This window comes from Pantherophis guttatus, chromosome 1 (genome assembly GCF_059756535.1).
Source record: "Pantherophis guttatus breed Tessera chromosome 1, ASM5975653v1, whole genome shotgun sequence".
In the NCBI taxonomy this organism is placed as follows: Eukaryota; Metazoa; Chordata; class Lepidosauria; order Squamata; family Colubridae; genus Pantherophis; species Pantherophis guttatus.
The window spans coordinates 232,448,821-232,466,061 of NC_142063.1; positions in this window are offsets into that span (position 1 = coordinate 232,448,821).

Below are 17,241 nucleotides of genomic sequence, written 5' to 3' on the forward strand. Positions count from 1 at the left end.
CCTTGGCCTTGTGGAGAAGTGAACAAAACAATTGAGGTTTGAAAAGACCAACAAATGCAGGTTGATCAGGAGCTAAATCCTAATCCTCCGACATTTCCTGATCTAAAAGGGCTGCCCCAGCTAGGGAACCCTGTTCAGATTGACAGGATGAGGGGGCTCTGACCTGTTCCGAACCAAGTTCAACCCCGCTCTGGATGATGGCACAGTCAGCGGAGGCAATAGAACCCTCAACATCCACCTGGGAACAGGCCTGGTCAGATACCCATGAGGATGTTCTTTGTAGCAATTCCTGTCTAACCCCCTCCCAGATAGCCTCTCAGATATACGAAGCCAGGATAGGGGTAATGAGGGCCTCAGGAGCCACAGGGGCCGGATCTGAAGAAGTCCCAGGTACATCAGGGGAAACCAAACCCTCCGAAGGAGTCGGATTGGGAGGAGCCTCCAACTGAACCCCAAACAATGAGACATTGACCTCCTGTTGTACATCAGCCAAAGCTGGATCCGCATCAGGGGATAAGCCTGGGATCATGGTCTGGGATAAAGGAGAGGTCTCCCTGGGGTGAGGGGAGGCTGCAGGAAGAACATTCACTTGAGGACTAGGTATGACCTTTTCCTGTAAGGAAGCTGCCTTGGTGGCCTTCTGAATGGCTTTCTCTATAGCCTTGTGGAGCTTCAGTTCCTCCTTAGCTAAGGCTGCTGATGATTGTGCAGTCTTAAGAGGTTCCAGCAGAATGGTGTGATTTCCTGCTCCTTTTTGCAGGATTGGGGGTAGATCCCTGGGGCTCTTTGCCTTGAAGGCATTGTTTATTAGCCCTGGAAGGCCTCTGAGAAGCCATCGTGGGTCTGGGGAATAAAGGGCAGCAATTAATAACCCCCAACGATTTAACGAAAACTATAACTGCCCAATCCAAAACCTAGCCACACTTAGCCTTGTATCTGGGGACGAAAACTGGCTGCAAGGGGTATCCAAACTAGCAGCCTGAAAAGGTAAGGCCTCAAATGGCCATGAGGTCGATTCAAAATGGCCGTCGGAATGCAGGCAGAAGGACACCAACATGGCGCGCCCCCAAAAAAACCCCTTTCGGTACCTTAGTCAGGAAAGGTTGCAGCAAGGGAGAAGACCAGCCAAACTGGTCCCCACAGAGTCCGAAACGAAGCCAGAAGCCGCAAGCGTCGATAGAGAGCAGCCTGATAAACCGCGGCTGGAAAGGAAGCCTCCGGCACCGCTAGCATGAGGGAGCCGCCGAACGCTCCGGCGGCAAAATCTCCTGCGCAGGAAGAAGCGGCTTGCAAGTCAGGCAGAGAGGCTCGAAAGGACTCCTTCAGGAAACCCCAGCCTGGGTTTCCTCGCAACGTTAAGTTGCCAGCGGATTCGAGTGTTAGCCCTTCGCGCTGATGTGAAGGCTAGGCTCAACCTAAAGGGAACCTCCAGCCCCCACCAAGCAAAAAAAATGGCCCTCAGTGGATTCGGATACAAAGCCCTTCTCGCTGGAATGCTCACCTAGAATATCTGGAAGTCAGTAGAATGGAAATTTAATTGCAAAAGAAAGCTTTTGCCAGGAGCACAGCTCAAACGTGTCTTTCTCAATCGGATTGAGTCAGAAAGCTGGGAAGAAAGGCAGAGGGGCGGAACTTCTCAGTTAGCAGACTCAATCGAGCATATTGGAGTAAGATTAACCCGTTCCTGACCACTGGACCCAGAAGCAACGAGATCCCTCTCTTCCCACATTTTCCTTCCTATAATGATAAAACTGACTTTTGGGCATATGTAAATGAGCATTCCTGCCTTAGGAAAACCTAAGCTGATAATGGGATCCATCTCATAAAGTGATTGATGGAAGGATGGTCTTTATTTGATGGATCAGTGGTGGCTGATGACTCTCTAACAGTTCCTTGTCAAGATTATCTCAAGTTATAGTAAAGATAAATGGGATACTTGAGAAGATACATTACAGTCCTCCTATAACTTCTTCAAAAATATGTAATAGTCTCATATGACACAGTTACTTCTTGTATACTTCATAACATCTATGAAAGCCATTAAGATATGTTGCAGATCAGCCACTTGATTGATGGTCTTTAAGAGGACAGTTCTCTAAGAGGCAAACTAATACAGACTATGGTGGTGATGTGTGTGTTATTTTTGGTTCCTCTTAGTCCCCATCCCAATTTGTGCTAGATCCAAATGCAGCTTTCTTGCTGCTGATTCTCTTTCTTGTTAAAAAAAATGTTTTTGGTTAAGACTGCAGAAAAAAACTTCTAATAATTGTTTTAGGAATACTAGCTGGACAGTTTGTGTGACCGAGGAATGGATGGAAAGTGTATCTTTACTGTGTTGGGCAGTTTGTCTTTTGCCCTTTATGACCATAAAGGAGGGGATAGAGACGTGGATGATGGTGCCCTCAGGATTGGGGATAAGGTTACTGAAATGGAAGGCATTATAAAGTAGGCAACCTGAGGATGGTAAAGTGTCACTTGGAAGGTCAGTTCTTCCATGACTTCCTATTTCCCCCATTTTTCTTGCTCTTCTATGCCTATGGCATTGACCCATTGGGAAGGGATTGGTGATATCACAAAGCTAATACTCTCATTGTGGGATTTTATATTCCTGCAATGGCAATGGTAATTCAAAGTGGACAGAGAGCTGAAGTAACAAGCTGAAGTCAGTTGTTTGGAGGTGACTAGCAGAACATATTGCCCCTTGTTGTGGCAATCAAATTATTGACCTAAGTTCCAAGTAATGGTTCATCTTTAAATATTTCCATTGTGATAAAAAGGAAGTGTTTACATTCTACAATTCTTTCAGAATTCTCTAATCTGTCTCATATTATTCTGAGGGAGCCCTAACCCTCAGATCCAGTTTGATGGGTGATGTAGAGGAGCTGCAAATGAAGACTTGGAATGCCTCCTTTTATGTGGAATACCACATGAAGCTCCCAAGATAAAAGCCAATGACTGCATTCATAGATAATGCTACACCAAGACATTTTAACTATGTTTTTTTTTAATGAATCAGACTTCATCTTATAGATGAGTAAATAGTCATGACTTATTGGGCAAACTCATATAATATTAGCTAAATGAGAACAGTTCAAAAACAATATACAACCACATTGGGAAACAACCAGTGGTGGGTTGCTCCCTGTTCAGCCAGGTTCTATAGAACCGGTAGTAAAACCAGTGGGAGGTTTTACTACCGGTAAACTGCCCACCACGACATCATGGGTGAGTGCGGTCCCGTTGTAAACTGGTAGTAAAGGTAAGTAGAACCCTCCCCTGGAAACAACTATATATTAAATGTTCATTTTAGTCTAACTGACTGTGCAATGAACCCTAACTATAATAATAAGCAAAGGTAGTACCAATAGTAATGGGCACCTTGGATGCAATTCCAAAACAATTGGAACACCACTTGAACATCTCTGGCCTTGACAGAATCACAATTGGTCAACTGTAAAAGCAGCTTTACTTGGAACAGCTTACATCCTGCAACAATACCTTTAACAAATGATTTTTTAAATGTTATCTAATTCTGGGTTTTATTTAATTGACCAAACTAAGTAACAATTTTAATTAGCAATTTTATGATGTTTGTGTGTCTATATTTTTCTTGACTGTACACCGCCTTGAGTCCTACGGGAGAAAGGCGGTATAGAAATATAATAAATAAATAAATAAATAAATAAATAACACCATCAAACACCGATGCCTAACCTAGGTCTTTAGGAAAGAATCAATAGGTGGATAACAATGCCAAATCCAGTCTGAACACATAGCTGATTGTATGATGAACTATAATAATAGTTTATTGATTAGGTATCACATTTATTGAGTATGTCAAGTTAAAATGCTATCTCATATCCTGAACTGATTTAAGGCATTCCAAAATTTTCCAGAAAAACAATTCTGATGCAAGATATTCCCAGAAAGCCTCCATAATAGGTATAGAGATCAGTTCCAATCAAAGGCAATAATAAATAACTATTGCCTCTACTGTGCCAAAAATTCCCATTTCTATTCCATTGCCATGTTTTACGCTATTTTCTTTTGTGGCACAAATCATGAAAAGGCCTGGTTTCAGACAAGAGCTCTTATTTTATGCAGTAATAAATCTATATTGTTCTCATTCATTTTATAACACGTTATTGACATACTCATAAAAGACTTGGCAATCCACATGTCTGGCATGATACAAGAGAGATTAGCCACAATCAAAATAAATTTGAACCCTGAATAAAATCATCGGGATTATACAATTTTTAATTATGTTTTATTAACTAGTTTTAATACATTTGGAGGATATTTTTAAAAAACACTTGAGCCAAATTTGTAGGCATCAACCTGAGCTTGGCAGATTGAAAATTATACAGTTTCAGTAAACAGATTAAATATTTTTCAAAACAGACAAAACAGTGTTAGAATGGCTATGTTAGAACAGAATACTACTGTATATATTTCTAAAGCTAACAGAGTCATACCCAGTTAATTGCTCTTTGTTGCCTTAAATGCATTTTTCTTCAAATATGAACCCCAAAGACGAGAGTGTGTTTACAAAGTAAACAGAAGCTTTATATTTAGCACATATAGCAGTCCTGAAATATCCTATAAGTCATATAAAACAGATAATGCTACGGTAGCATTTTAATCTATGTTGGCCTTCCCCCATCTGATACCACCTCCAGATGTACACTACTGCAATCCTGACCATAACTGACCAATGCAGTATTGTTATCACTGTGTTAATTTGGGATGGTAAGAGTTATAATCAAACAGTTCTGAATGGCATTAGATTAAGACATGATAATCACACATTCTGAAATATCTCTATATATCTAACAGTATCTATTTGTTAAATATCTAACAAATATATAGATACTGTTTTAGGTATAGAGAAATATTTCAGGTATTTATATGGGAAGATTCTTATGTATTAATATACATATACATATACACACATATATATTATTTGTCTATACATCCACACACTTACCTACCTACCAACTTACCTACCTATAGTACCTACCTACGAGTCCTGCAGAATCGGACCATTGGCCCATCTTGTCTAACTGACTATCAAGCAAAAGTCAACTGGATTCATTTCGGAAGTTCAGAATCCTTCCTGTGTTGCTTCCCAGCAACGAGCAGCTAAGGCATTCAGGACGTAATAATAATCAAGCCAGCATCATTAGTAGCTACTGATAGCCCGGTACTCCATGAATCTGTTGTCCAGTTCCCTTCCAAAACAATCCAAAGTGGTTTCCACTAGTATAACTGGTGGCAATGAATTCCAGTTTAAGTGAATCTGTCTCCATCCTGAATCTCTCCATGGACCCTTCTGTTACCTAGCAGTAATCATCTTGCATCAGTTCCCTAATTTTTTAAAAAAATTACTCTTTCTCTATGTGTAACAGTAAACAATAAAAGAAAATTTGAACTAATCATTATGAACTATTTCCAACTGTGTTTCAAAAATCCATAGGGTGTATTGCTGTGGCTTAACTTGGGGCATTCTTTTGTTTTATTTTGTTTTGTTGTTAAGAAAACCAAGTTAAAAGCCTGAAGAAAACAGAGACTAGGACAAGTAGCTCTCTAGCTATCGTGGCCTACAAGAGGCAATGCACAACCAATGGTCACGGCTTACTTCTTTATGCTAACTTTGTATGCTGTGTTATTTTTCCACTCCAGAATAAGGTTATTATTAAATATTTAACGAACTATAAAGCAAAAAAATACAAATGCATTTATGCTCTTAGAATAAATGCCGGATGAAGAATCATTGTTTTTTACTTTCAAAGACGGTAATGTCAACATCATACAATAAGACTTTCTTAAAATGAAATTAAACAAGCACTACAGTCTGGGTTGATATTAAATATTAAGAATTTAAAAATAATGCCTGTATGTATAATTAATTCACAGCTAACAGAGAATAAATCAAGTCTTCATTGTTTTCTTGGGTTCACAAGTAAAGATGGATTGTTTGCAGGAGAAATAAAGAAAAGATTAACTCTAGGAAGGAAAGCAATGACAACCTTAGACAAGATCAGGAAGGATGATGGTATTTCTGTGCAGTGCTTTATACTAAAAGCAGAAAAATGCTTCAAGGCATGCAGGGATAGGAATGTGGCTATTATTGTCTGCCATTCCTTAACCAAATGTGTCTTTTACCAGGAAAGGGCATGGCTACACAGCCCTAATCTCTATGCCAAGAAATATCAGAATAATTAAAGCAATGGTCTGGGGTGAACTGAAGATTTGCAAAACTGTGGCCAGATTTCAAGCTTCAGGATTGCTTCATCAAACAATTTCACTGCAACTACAACACAATCCATGGAAAAGTGGAGTGTATAGGGTTATAGATAAGCTATATTTATGCTATTGCATCCCCCAACCTTTTTTTTTTTCCAAATCAAATCCAAACTATTTCACACACACCTCCATAAAATGTATGCACTTGGGACTAATCTCTGAACAGCAACAGTCATGGTGTCTATTTAATATCCAGAGACCACAAGGTCCAAATTCCTTCCAAGCCTATTCTCAGGATCAAGAACAGCTTTATATGACCTGACAATCTCAAAATATGGTTGCAACTGCAACTCCTAAAATTTTCATCTAACCACACGTTGGCTGGAAATTCTGAGTCCTGCAGTTCCGACATAATGGGAATGAATCAAGACAGAGAAAAGTACTGTTCATGGCAAATCAGGTAGACAGTTGGAATGAGGGCAACCCTCTAGTGGTAGCTTTTAATTATACTTAATCATCAGTCAGAGTGATTGCTGCTATATGATTTTTTATTCTTGTCTTGGGCATTATACAAATTCCAATCCAATAGAACTGGAAGTGAAAACTTAAGGAAATGAATTCTAAATGATGACCAAAATAAGACTTTATTTTTAAAAAAATGCATTGATGTTACTAATGTAGATTGTATCAGGAAAGTAATATGTTTCAATTAAGGTTGCAACCCATTAAATCAGTACTGCAACACAATTAAACAAATCGTTAATCAATCACACAAAGGATGAATTATTATTCTATCAAACAAATGTGCATACAAATAAACGTAATTTGATGCAGGGATTCCTTTCTATGAATGTCAAGCCTTTTCAATAGATAGAAAAGCCTTTCCTGACTTAATACAGGATACCTGTCCAGGTGGGGGAAACTAAAATACAAAACTATGTTCTGTCTCTGAAAAAATATTGCCTGGTGGTTCATGATGTAAATTATTACAAGAATACTGCAATCTCGTATATGAACTTTTGTTTCATCTTATAATGTGCCTTTTGTTACTATTTTTATATTATTTTATGGAATAGTGCCACCATCGAATTGTTAGGATCTCAAAAAGAATTTTTTATAAAATATTGTATCAGTACATGATGGCACAGAAATCTTCAAGAAAGTGGGTGGAGACAGGCTAGTTTATTGATTGTTTAGTTTAAGAAAAGGGATGCTTAAGAGATATATTTATGGGAGTGGAGGAAATGGATAGAGTTGAATAAATGTTAAATTAGGATTTATGGGGAAGGCTGCTTTGAAATGTTATATTAATATACACAAAAGATTAAATGTTAAATTAGGATTTATTATATAGTCTTAAAGTGGAAGGTTGTTTTGAAATGTTATATTAATATACAGACATAAGTATGGGGGAGGAGAAAAAGGGCAGATTATTGCTAAATTGGAAGTCATAATAATATTACTGTGCTAAATCAGAAGTTATTATACAATGTTATAGTAGAATGTTATTTTGAAGTGTATGGTAAAAGGGGGAAGTAATAATATTAATAATATCATTAGAAAGTAAGGGTCAGTATTTGGAGGAGGGAGTAAGGGGATGGTAAAATATTATATAATTTGTTATGAATTAGGTTTTTATTTTGAAGAAGTCACAGGGGGGACGGGTGGTGAGGGGGGGTTAGGGAGGAGGGAGGGAGAAAAAAGGGGAAAAATTTGTATTTGAAAACTTTTTCAATTAAAAAAAAAAAAGAAATCTTCAAGAAAGACAATTCAAATGCATGTTGAGAGATTTCCAGGGATGAATGGCACACTAAGGTCAGCTTCTTGGGAATATGAGACAAAAAAAAAACCTGGAAGAGGTATTAAAAATTAAAAAGGAAATAAAATGACAATCCCAGAGAGCAATTGGAATACTTTTTTGCTGGATTTTCAAAAGAAGCTGTTTAAAGTTTTAAAGAAATTTGAAACAACAATCAACAATCATCTGAATGGATTAAATATCAAGTTTTATGTAAAAAGAAGGGACACAAAGTCAGTTTATTTGATCAAGATTAAAATGTTATTTTGGGTGATTCTTTTTGGATTTTGGAGATGTGAACTGGAAAAATGTACAATATTAGATTTGCTAACAGTTTGCATGCTGTTCAAGTTCCTCCCCTACAGTTTACGTATTCTAACGTGATAGTGTTTAAACAGGTTTTGTACTTAAGTGTCTTTCTACTTAAAACATGGAATTTTGTGAGCACATTTTCTTTAAAGGAGAAATAATGCTGTGTCATGTTAAAATTTTGCTCTTTTATTTATTATTATTATTATTATTATTATTATTATTATTGTTGTTGTTGTTGTTGTTGAGATTTATATGCCGCCCTATCTCCAACCGGACTCAGGGCGGCTCACAACAGTAAAAAACATCTAATGAAAAAGTTAAAAAGAAATTAAATCCAAATCTCATAATTTAACAGTTAAAAGTGCAATTAAGACTAACAAGTTAAAAATTAAAACCCCATCAGTCCAGGACAGCCAAACGAAACAGCCACGTTTTCAGGTCGCGATGGAAAGAGCGGAGGTCGGGGGCCACGCGGAGCTCCAGGGGCAGTTGATTCCAAAGGGTAGGTGCGCCCACAGAGAAAGCTCTCCCCCTGGGGGTCGCCAGCCGACACTGTCTGGCCGACGGCACCCTGAGGAGGCCCTCTCTGGAAAATGAAAAAGGAAAAGGAAAATGATGTGCAGTGGGTTTGATTACAGTTACCATGTTTAAGCTTTTCTCCCTGCAGTTATTTTAAGTATTGTGATCTGATAGCATTTAAATTGGCTTTGTATGTAGTTGTCTTTCTACTTAAAGGAAGGGATATCTGTGAGCTTGTTTTCTTAAAAGATAAATCCTCCCCAAACTTTAATCTTTTGTTTACACTAGAATATTGAGATATCCTAGGATATCTAATGCCTTTTAAATGTGGATTTGCCCACTGTTAAGAGCTGTTATCTGGAATGTTTTAGATATATATTAATTGATCTTACCATTTTAGGGCTCTGTTTGGATTTTTTGCTGACACCTAGATTGGAGAATATATTACTCACTGGATTTGCCTATAGTTAGGAGTTATGGGATGAAGAGTTTTATATTTGTTAATTATAGAGAGGTGAAAAGATAGTGAAATTGTTTATACCTGTGGATGAAGATGCTTTTTAATGGTCCCCCCCTTTTTTCTTTTTTAGTCTGTATTATGTTTTATTATTAGAATCAAAACTTTTAATAAAATTGTTAGTGCTAAGAAAGGATTTTTTGAAATGACCAACAGAGCATTAGTATTTCCTATATTATTATAACACACTCTGATGCTAATTAGTTAGACGTTATACTCCCCCTCCCAACTTGAAAATAACTCTGGAGAGAATGGGATAGCATAGGACAGGCTTCTATGGGGCAAGCCTCATGGAGAGATGGGGCTAGAAAGCCTGAGGGAGAGAAGGGGATAGAAGAGAGGATCTATCAGGCCAAACCTGAGGGAGAGAAGGGGATAGGATCTATGGGGCCAGACTGAGGGAGAGAAGGGGATAGGAGAGGATCTATGGGGCAAGCATGAGGGAGAGAAGGGGGTAGAGAGGAGAGACTTCTGTGGGGCTACCCTGAGGGAGAAAAGAGACCAATCGTAACTACTCTTCTGGGTGCGATTCAAGGTGTTGGTTACCACCTTTAAAGCGCTCCATGGCATAGGACCCGGGTACCTTCGAGACCGACTTCTGCCACCAACAGCCTCCCACCGGCCAGTTCGCTCCCACAGAGAGGGTCTCCTCAGGGTGCCATCAGCCAAGTTATGTCAGCTGGCGACACCCAGGGGGAGGGCCTTCTCTGTGGGAGCCCCTGCCCTGTGGAATGAACTGCCCCCGGAAATGCGTAAGATCTCCGACCTCCGTGTATTTCGCTGTGCCCTCAAGACCCTGCTGTTCCGCCAAGCCAGGCTATTTTTAAATTGGGTTTTAAATTTTGGGGTTTTAAATCTGAGCCGAAATTATGTAGTAATTTTAATTATTTTTTAACTGATGTTTGTCTTTGTGTTTTTAATAGGCTGTACACCGCCCTGAGTCCTTCGGGAGAAGGGCGGTATAGAAATAAAAATTATTTATTTATTTAAATTATTTATTTACTCATTAATTTTCAAACTCTAAGTGTCAATTTATCAAGCCCGATGACATAGTGTCATAACGGAGCATGGGTATTCAGCTAATATATGATATATATGATAGGATATAGGATAGGGGATAGGGGATAGGGGATATAATAATATAATATAATATAATATAATAAATATAATATAATATAATTAATATAATATAATATAATAAATATAATATAATATAATATAATATAATATAATATAATATAATATAATATATAATATATTATAATACAATACAATACAATACAATACAATACAATACAATACAATACAATACAATACATAGCAATCATAAGACTTTGACTTTGAGAAAGATAATTCTGCTTTTTCCCTGTAAAGCTCCCCAAATCTCCCTCCCCCCAAAGATTTGGGGAGCCTCCAAAATAGTACAGAAGGTAGTCTATGAAGCTGTAGTGTAGAAAAAAAATATTGTATTTCCATTAATGGAAGTTAAAACTAGATCCAAAGTTTTTCAAATAAAATGAAGGACACCTTTACATTTCTGATAGCAGGCAATCTCTGCTAACATTTCCCTTGTGTGCAAAAAAATTGAAAGTCCCTTTTTTAAAATACAGCTTGCTATGGCATCTAAAGAACCATTTTACCTTTGAGGGCAAACAGAAGATCAAACAGCTCAGTGAGCTACTGTCATCCAGCTCCCATAAAGGGTTCCTTTTCTACCACGGTCACCAGAAAGGTTTCTGATGGTCACCAGAAGAGTTTCTGAGGAACCATGTCATGTTAAGAGATGAAAAGATGATGATTACGGTAAGCTTGATTTCAAGAACAGAAAGAAGAAAAGCAGAAAAATTAGAAGAGGAATAAACAGAGAACACTGGTAGATGCAAAGGAAACATGGGAAGATGCATTTATCAACTAAAACAGCATTAAGTAAATTAGTATTATTTTGTAATAATTTTTTCTGTTGTGTTTTCTTACATTGTTGTTTTCATATATTGTAAGCCACCCAGAGTCACAAGACTCAGCAGTATACAAATGTCAGCAATAACAAATTACAGTACCAGCTTTTTATTTTATACTCCTCCTTTCTCAATGCATTTGCTTTATTTTCATTTATTTCAGAGTGAGAACACACTAATTAGAGGAAAAGGAACTGTATATTCTGATCAAATAGAGCAGCGGAAAAGATGGAGATCAGCTAAAGACTGCATACAAGGGTTGGCTATTATCTGATATGCCTTTACTTTCTTCATGCTGTATTAACTTTATGTTCATTCTCGTCTAGCAAATATCAGTATTTTTATAATAACAAGATAAACACGACGGAAGAGAAAATATAACACATAATGCTCTAATTTTCTTTAATTTTTCTGGAAATATTTAATTTCTAGTACAAAAAGAGCAACAATTGTGCTCCATGAATAATAATTCTGACAATGTGATGTATAGAATTATAGAAATATAATCCAACAAAAGAAATAGTTATTGCCTCCTGGACTTCACCATTAAATAGAACGTATGACAGAACTTTATGAGGGGAAAAATGCTATCATAATTTAAGATTAAAAAATTGCTACCATTTAGAAGTGTTTTTTTTAATAGCAACCTTTCCTTACTTCATCTATGAGTGAAAGATTTCTGCTTACAAACATTCACGGTTAAAGACTTTCCCTGAGTTTTCCCAATTGTGATCTGAGCAATGTGATCACCATATCAGATTTCTTCATAAATTTTCCTTTTCCTCCCAACTCCCGTTTGAAATTATTAGTGATCTCACGGCATTTTCTCTTCTCCCAGTTTGCCTTTCATTGGGTATTTGGTATGAAATACATGTTTGTTCTGTTCCTTTCATGATCATCTTGCAACTGCAGTAACTAACTGAAGTAAGAAATAGGGAATAGTTATTTTGTTCATGAGATTCTGTGGAAAGCGACTGCTTTCAATTTAAGGGCACACTCATGGATCCAGGATTAATATTTAAACTTGAAACAGGTAGGTATGTAAATCTAAACAAGAGTATATAAGAAGTATGCTAAATGTATTATATCAGATCCTTTCAATAAATCAAAATGAATTTTACTTACCGTATTTTATGCAGGGAGATTTAAGCCACACATAGGGACATTGCAAAAACCTTAAGATTCAGCCAAACATTTTGCTTGGAAGCTATTTTGAATGTCATATGCTTCTTCAAAAGCCATACTAAAAAGCATTAAATGACATGTTTTCTATATTACTTCCAGAGCCGACACTTTTATTACACACCAATCAATATCCAATCATACTAAAGCATTTACAATTGTTAATGAGAACTTAACAGCCTAAAGTTGTAATATTCTACCAGGGTGGATTTGATTTAAATCACGATTTAAATCACTAGTCAGTAAGGCTTGATTTAAATCATAGTTTTCTACATAAAGACTAATTCTTGCTGGTATAACTAATATGCAAGTAGATGAAGATTTTTAGAATAACAACTTTTCATATTAGTTTTTTTATCCCCCATTTAATAGGTTAATCATTCATATTTGGACAACTTTTCTGTTGTACTTAGGAAGGAGAAAAATAATCATTACCTTAATAATAACAATTTAAATAGATTTATTCAACTGAAACAATAACAATAACCCTCTGGAACCAACTGCCTCCAGAGATAAGGAGAATCCAAGACCTCAGTGCCTTCCGCCGTGCCCTTAAAACCTTCCTTTTCCATTAAGCCAGGCTGGCCTAATTTTTTAAGTGTTTTTAAGTGTTTTGTTTATTGTTTTTAATTAACGGGGCCAAATTTATATATGTATATTTTTAACTGTATTTTAATATTTGTACCTGATGTTTTTACTTGGCTGTTCACCGCCCTGAGTCCTCAGAGAGAAGGGCGGTATACAAATTCAAAATAAAATAAATAAAAAATAAATTACAGCATATGTTATTTGCTTAAACAAACATCCATGTTTGTTAACTAATTTGGTTAAACAAAATATATATATTTTAAGAAACTTGGGCTGTCAGCCCAGCCTACACATGAAAAACTTAAATACTGTCCTCTGTAGCTCACTCGTCATCTTCATCTTCTTTGTTCATAATCTGGAAAAGAAAAACAAGTTTTCCTGCTTTATCGGGTCCTAAACAATTTCTCAATTTAGAATGAATGAGTCCAAAGAAAGAGAATATTCTTTCAACGCCTGCAGAAGAAGCTATTGCTGTTAAAAGTGAAATCATTACTTGAACAGTCTCTAAATCCAAGTGTTAAGTGACTTTCACCAGTTCACTGGTGTGACTTTCTTTAAAATATCTTCAGCAAACATATATTTCTTGAATGGTTCCCCCTTAGCTTTGAAGTTTATTATAGTTGGCATTACAGATGGATGATTGCTGGATACCCGTGTCATAGCTAACTCCTCTTCCTCAGCACTTAAGTTTTGACCCTGATACTGGATATTGACAATATTTGCCAAAAAATGAGCTGGAGACAGTACTTGTCCCATTTTTTTTATGCTTGTAATTTAATTCTGTCCATGTGTAGTTCTGTTTTTAAGTGTTCACTCAGTTCCTTCCAAATTTCAACAGCATCAGCAATAAAACAGCTATTTTTCTGATTTTGTTTAAAGCTTTAGAGATGGTTTCAGGATGCTCAGCTTATGTTCAACATTTCTCTTAAGCCCAATGTTGAGGATTTTGGCCGTGACAGTGCCATCTATTTTATCTCGGTTTTCTTCACAAACTGTCATCAGAATAGGCCAGTTCTTGATATACTGCTCAAAACAGTCCACCACAGAGTTCCATCTAACATCTTGTGGGAGCGTTACCTTGGTTCCATCCATCCTTTTCAGAGCTGCTGCAGCAAAATGATTGTTACGGAAGCATTTAGCAATTTCAACAACATTAGTCTTTATTTCTGGAACACTTAAGTCTTTGGCTAAGAGGTGCAGCAAATGAGCACTGCAACCATGTTATTAGCTTTGTATTCCCTTCCTGCTCTTCTAAATTTCTTCTCATCTTGGATACATTTGCAGCATTGTCTGTGACCAAACTGCGTACTAGACATTTGAATTTTTGTTCACGTTATTATAGCTTTTACTGCCACTTCTTGTAAGTATTCTGCTGTGTGGGCATTTCCTGACGTATCAATTGTTTGTGCAAGGAAGACTTTCCCTTCTTCTGTTGTTATACAAGCACATACAATAGGATCATTGTGGACATTACTCCACCCATCAATACTTAGGTTAACAATTCTACCCTCCAGAGCTGTTGCACATTGCTCCATTTCTCTGTCATACACTTTATCCAGCAGTTTCCCTGCAACATCTGCTCTGCTGGGTGGGCTGTATCCTGGTCTCAGTGACTGAATCATATTAATGAAATGTGGGTTCTCAGTCAGACGGAAAGAAGAGTTCGTTGCATAAACAAACTGGGCAATTTTTTCATCAATTAACTCTTTTTCTAATCTGCTAGTTTTTATTACAAACTTATCTATGGTGGTTCCAGGAGGGAAGGGTTTTTTTCTTTCTTTTAGGTGATAGTAATATGTGGCTGTAGGTGTCTAATGATGCTGCTGCTAATGAAGCACTATCCTGGATGGATAACTCTGAAACTGTAGAACAGGAGGATGGTGATCTTGAAGGTGAATAGTTTCCAGAATCCATGAATTCCCCTAAACAAAAAAGTCAATGCTGTTATTTTATTGTTTATACAATTTCTGCTTATTGTACACAGCACTGCCCCAAAAGGAATATTTGCTTTTCTTCATAACTGTACCAAATGACAGTAACATGCAGTAATAATAAGAAATACAATTTTGCTCAAACATGACAGTTCAAGGCAGTCTTTAGAAATATGATTCAATAAAAATGTTTACCAGCCTGTTCAAATGTGTTTCTTTGGTCATCTTCATCACAGCACTTCTCATGATGTTGCCTCATTCGGGCCACCAGGCCTTGCATTTCTTTGTTGCAGTGTTTGCAGTTTGCACACATGCCTGCCTTACCGATAGGTAAAGGAATTTCATTAAAATATTGCCAAACTGGGTCTCTTTTACAGCCTGCTGCCATTATAGGTTTTTCCTCCAAGGAAAGAATGTGATAAACCTCAGGTCATACACACAAAAAGATCCAAAGACTTGTCTGTCTGTGGCTGTGCAGTATTGTGCTCAGAAAGTTTCACTTTCATTTTATACTGCTTGTCTGCTTGCCCCTTCCTCCTCACACTTAGTTTCACTTTCTTCTTGTGCAGATCTATTCCACTCCAAACAATCAGAAAAATATTGTTTCTATTCTATTCACTGAACTTCTTGAAACTTAGCACTGAAGGGGTTGATTCTGTATTCATAGGTTTGTAGAACAATAGGATTAAGGTCTTTTTCTCAACTCTGTTCATGTTATAACATTTTTGCTGTGAAGAAGAGGCATGTGATCTCTGCTGAGTCAAATTCAGTTTTGAGAACTGCAAAAGTAAACCAAGCATCTGTGATAATATCTTGTATGCAGAGAAACTGCCCAATAATCTTACAAAAACCTCTGGAAGAGCATGACATTGTGAATGGATTAATGGAATTTATTTACCAAAAAAATTAAACATATACACCCTTATTCTACGTAATTAAAAAGCTAATCTTTATTTCATGATGGAATAACCTTTGGATAGTAATATATTTTCCTCAAAAAGCATTTTATTTAAAAAAAATCTGATTTAAATCAAAAAAATCCGATTTAAATAAAAAAATGATTTTTTTTATTTTTTTTAAAAAATCATTGATTTTTATCCACCCTGAAATGTACACATTACCACACTTCTAGCAAAGCAGCACATCAATCCAATGTACATTAGATTCTCTACATGGGAAGGAAAATGCACAGTGGATAATTGAGAAAGCCAAAGAATGTAAGTGTATTGACAATATCAAACAGCGTATTTCCAAAAAAAAAGGAATCTCACAGCAATACATTGTCCTCATACAAAACCCCATATAGATGTGTGGAATCCACAATACAGATAAAACAGATTGGTTCCAGGAAAAAGATAAGTGTGATTTTAAAATTGGAGGAAGAAACATCAACAACCTGCCTTATGCTAATGATATTACTCTGCTAGCTGAAAATACAAACGATCTGCAAGCTTTGGTAATGAAAGTCAAGGAGCAAAGGGAAAAAATGGGACACTAAGGTTAAATATAAAGAGGAAACTAAAGACAATAGATACATACAGCAACCACTGTGCAATTGACACTGAAGTGGTGGATAGCCTCTGCCTTTTAGGATCAACTATCAACAGTAAAGGAACCACAAATCAGGAATCAGAAAGATCAAAAAGATCAGAATCAAGCTGCAATGTCCTTTCCTCTGAAGTTCTATGGAAGCTGAATTTAGAAATAGAATAGAAAGAATATTGATACTTAACTTCTTTCTTTCTCTTTCTCTTTCTCTCCCTTCCTTCCTCCCTCATTTCTTAACCACCCATCTCCCTCGGATCCTGAAATCCAACTTCTAGAATCAGAAGTAAATTGATCATGTCGAAGATCAGCTTAAATGTATTTTTCCACACCCTGTCCTTTATAATTTGGAAATCTGCCCAAGTTCTCAAAACATCCAGTAAGTAGTACATCTTAGTATCATCAATACCTTGCTGAAAATTAGCCTCAAACCAATGTCTGACTCTGTCCAGTGGCTTAATTTACATAGACACATGAAACAAGGCGAAATTTTGCAAAAATTCTAAGGAATCAAGTATGTGTCTCTCAGTTATCTCTTCCAATATCACCACCATCATAAAGTGGTATATTTAGGCCCCAGCTTCTTCAAGTACGGTACATCAATTTTTTGGTGATTAATGAGTTCAACACAAATGAGAAATCCAA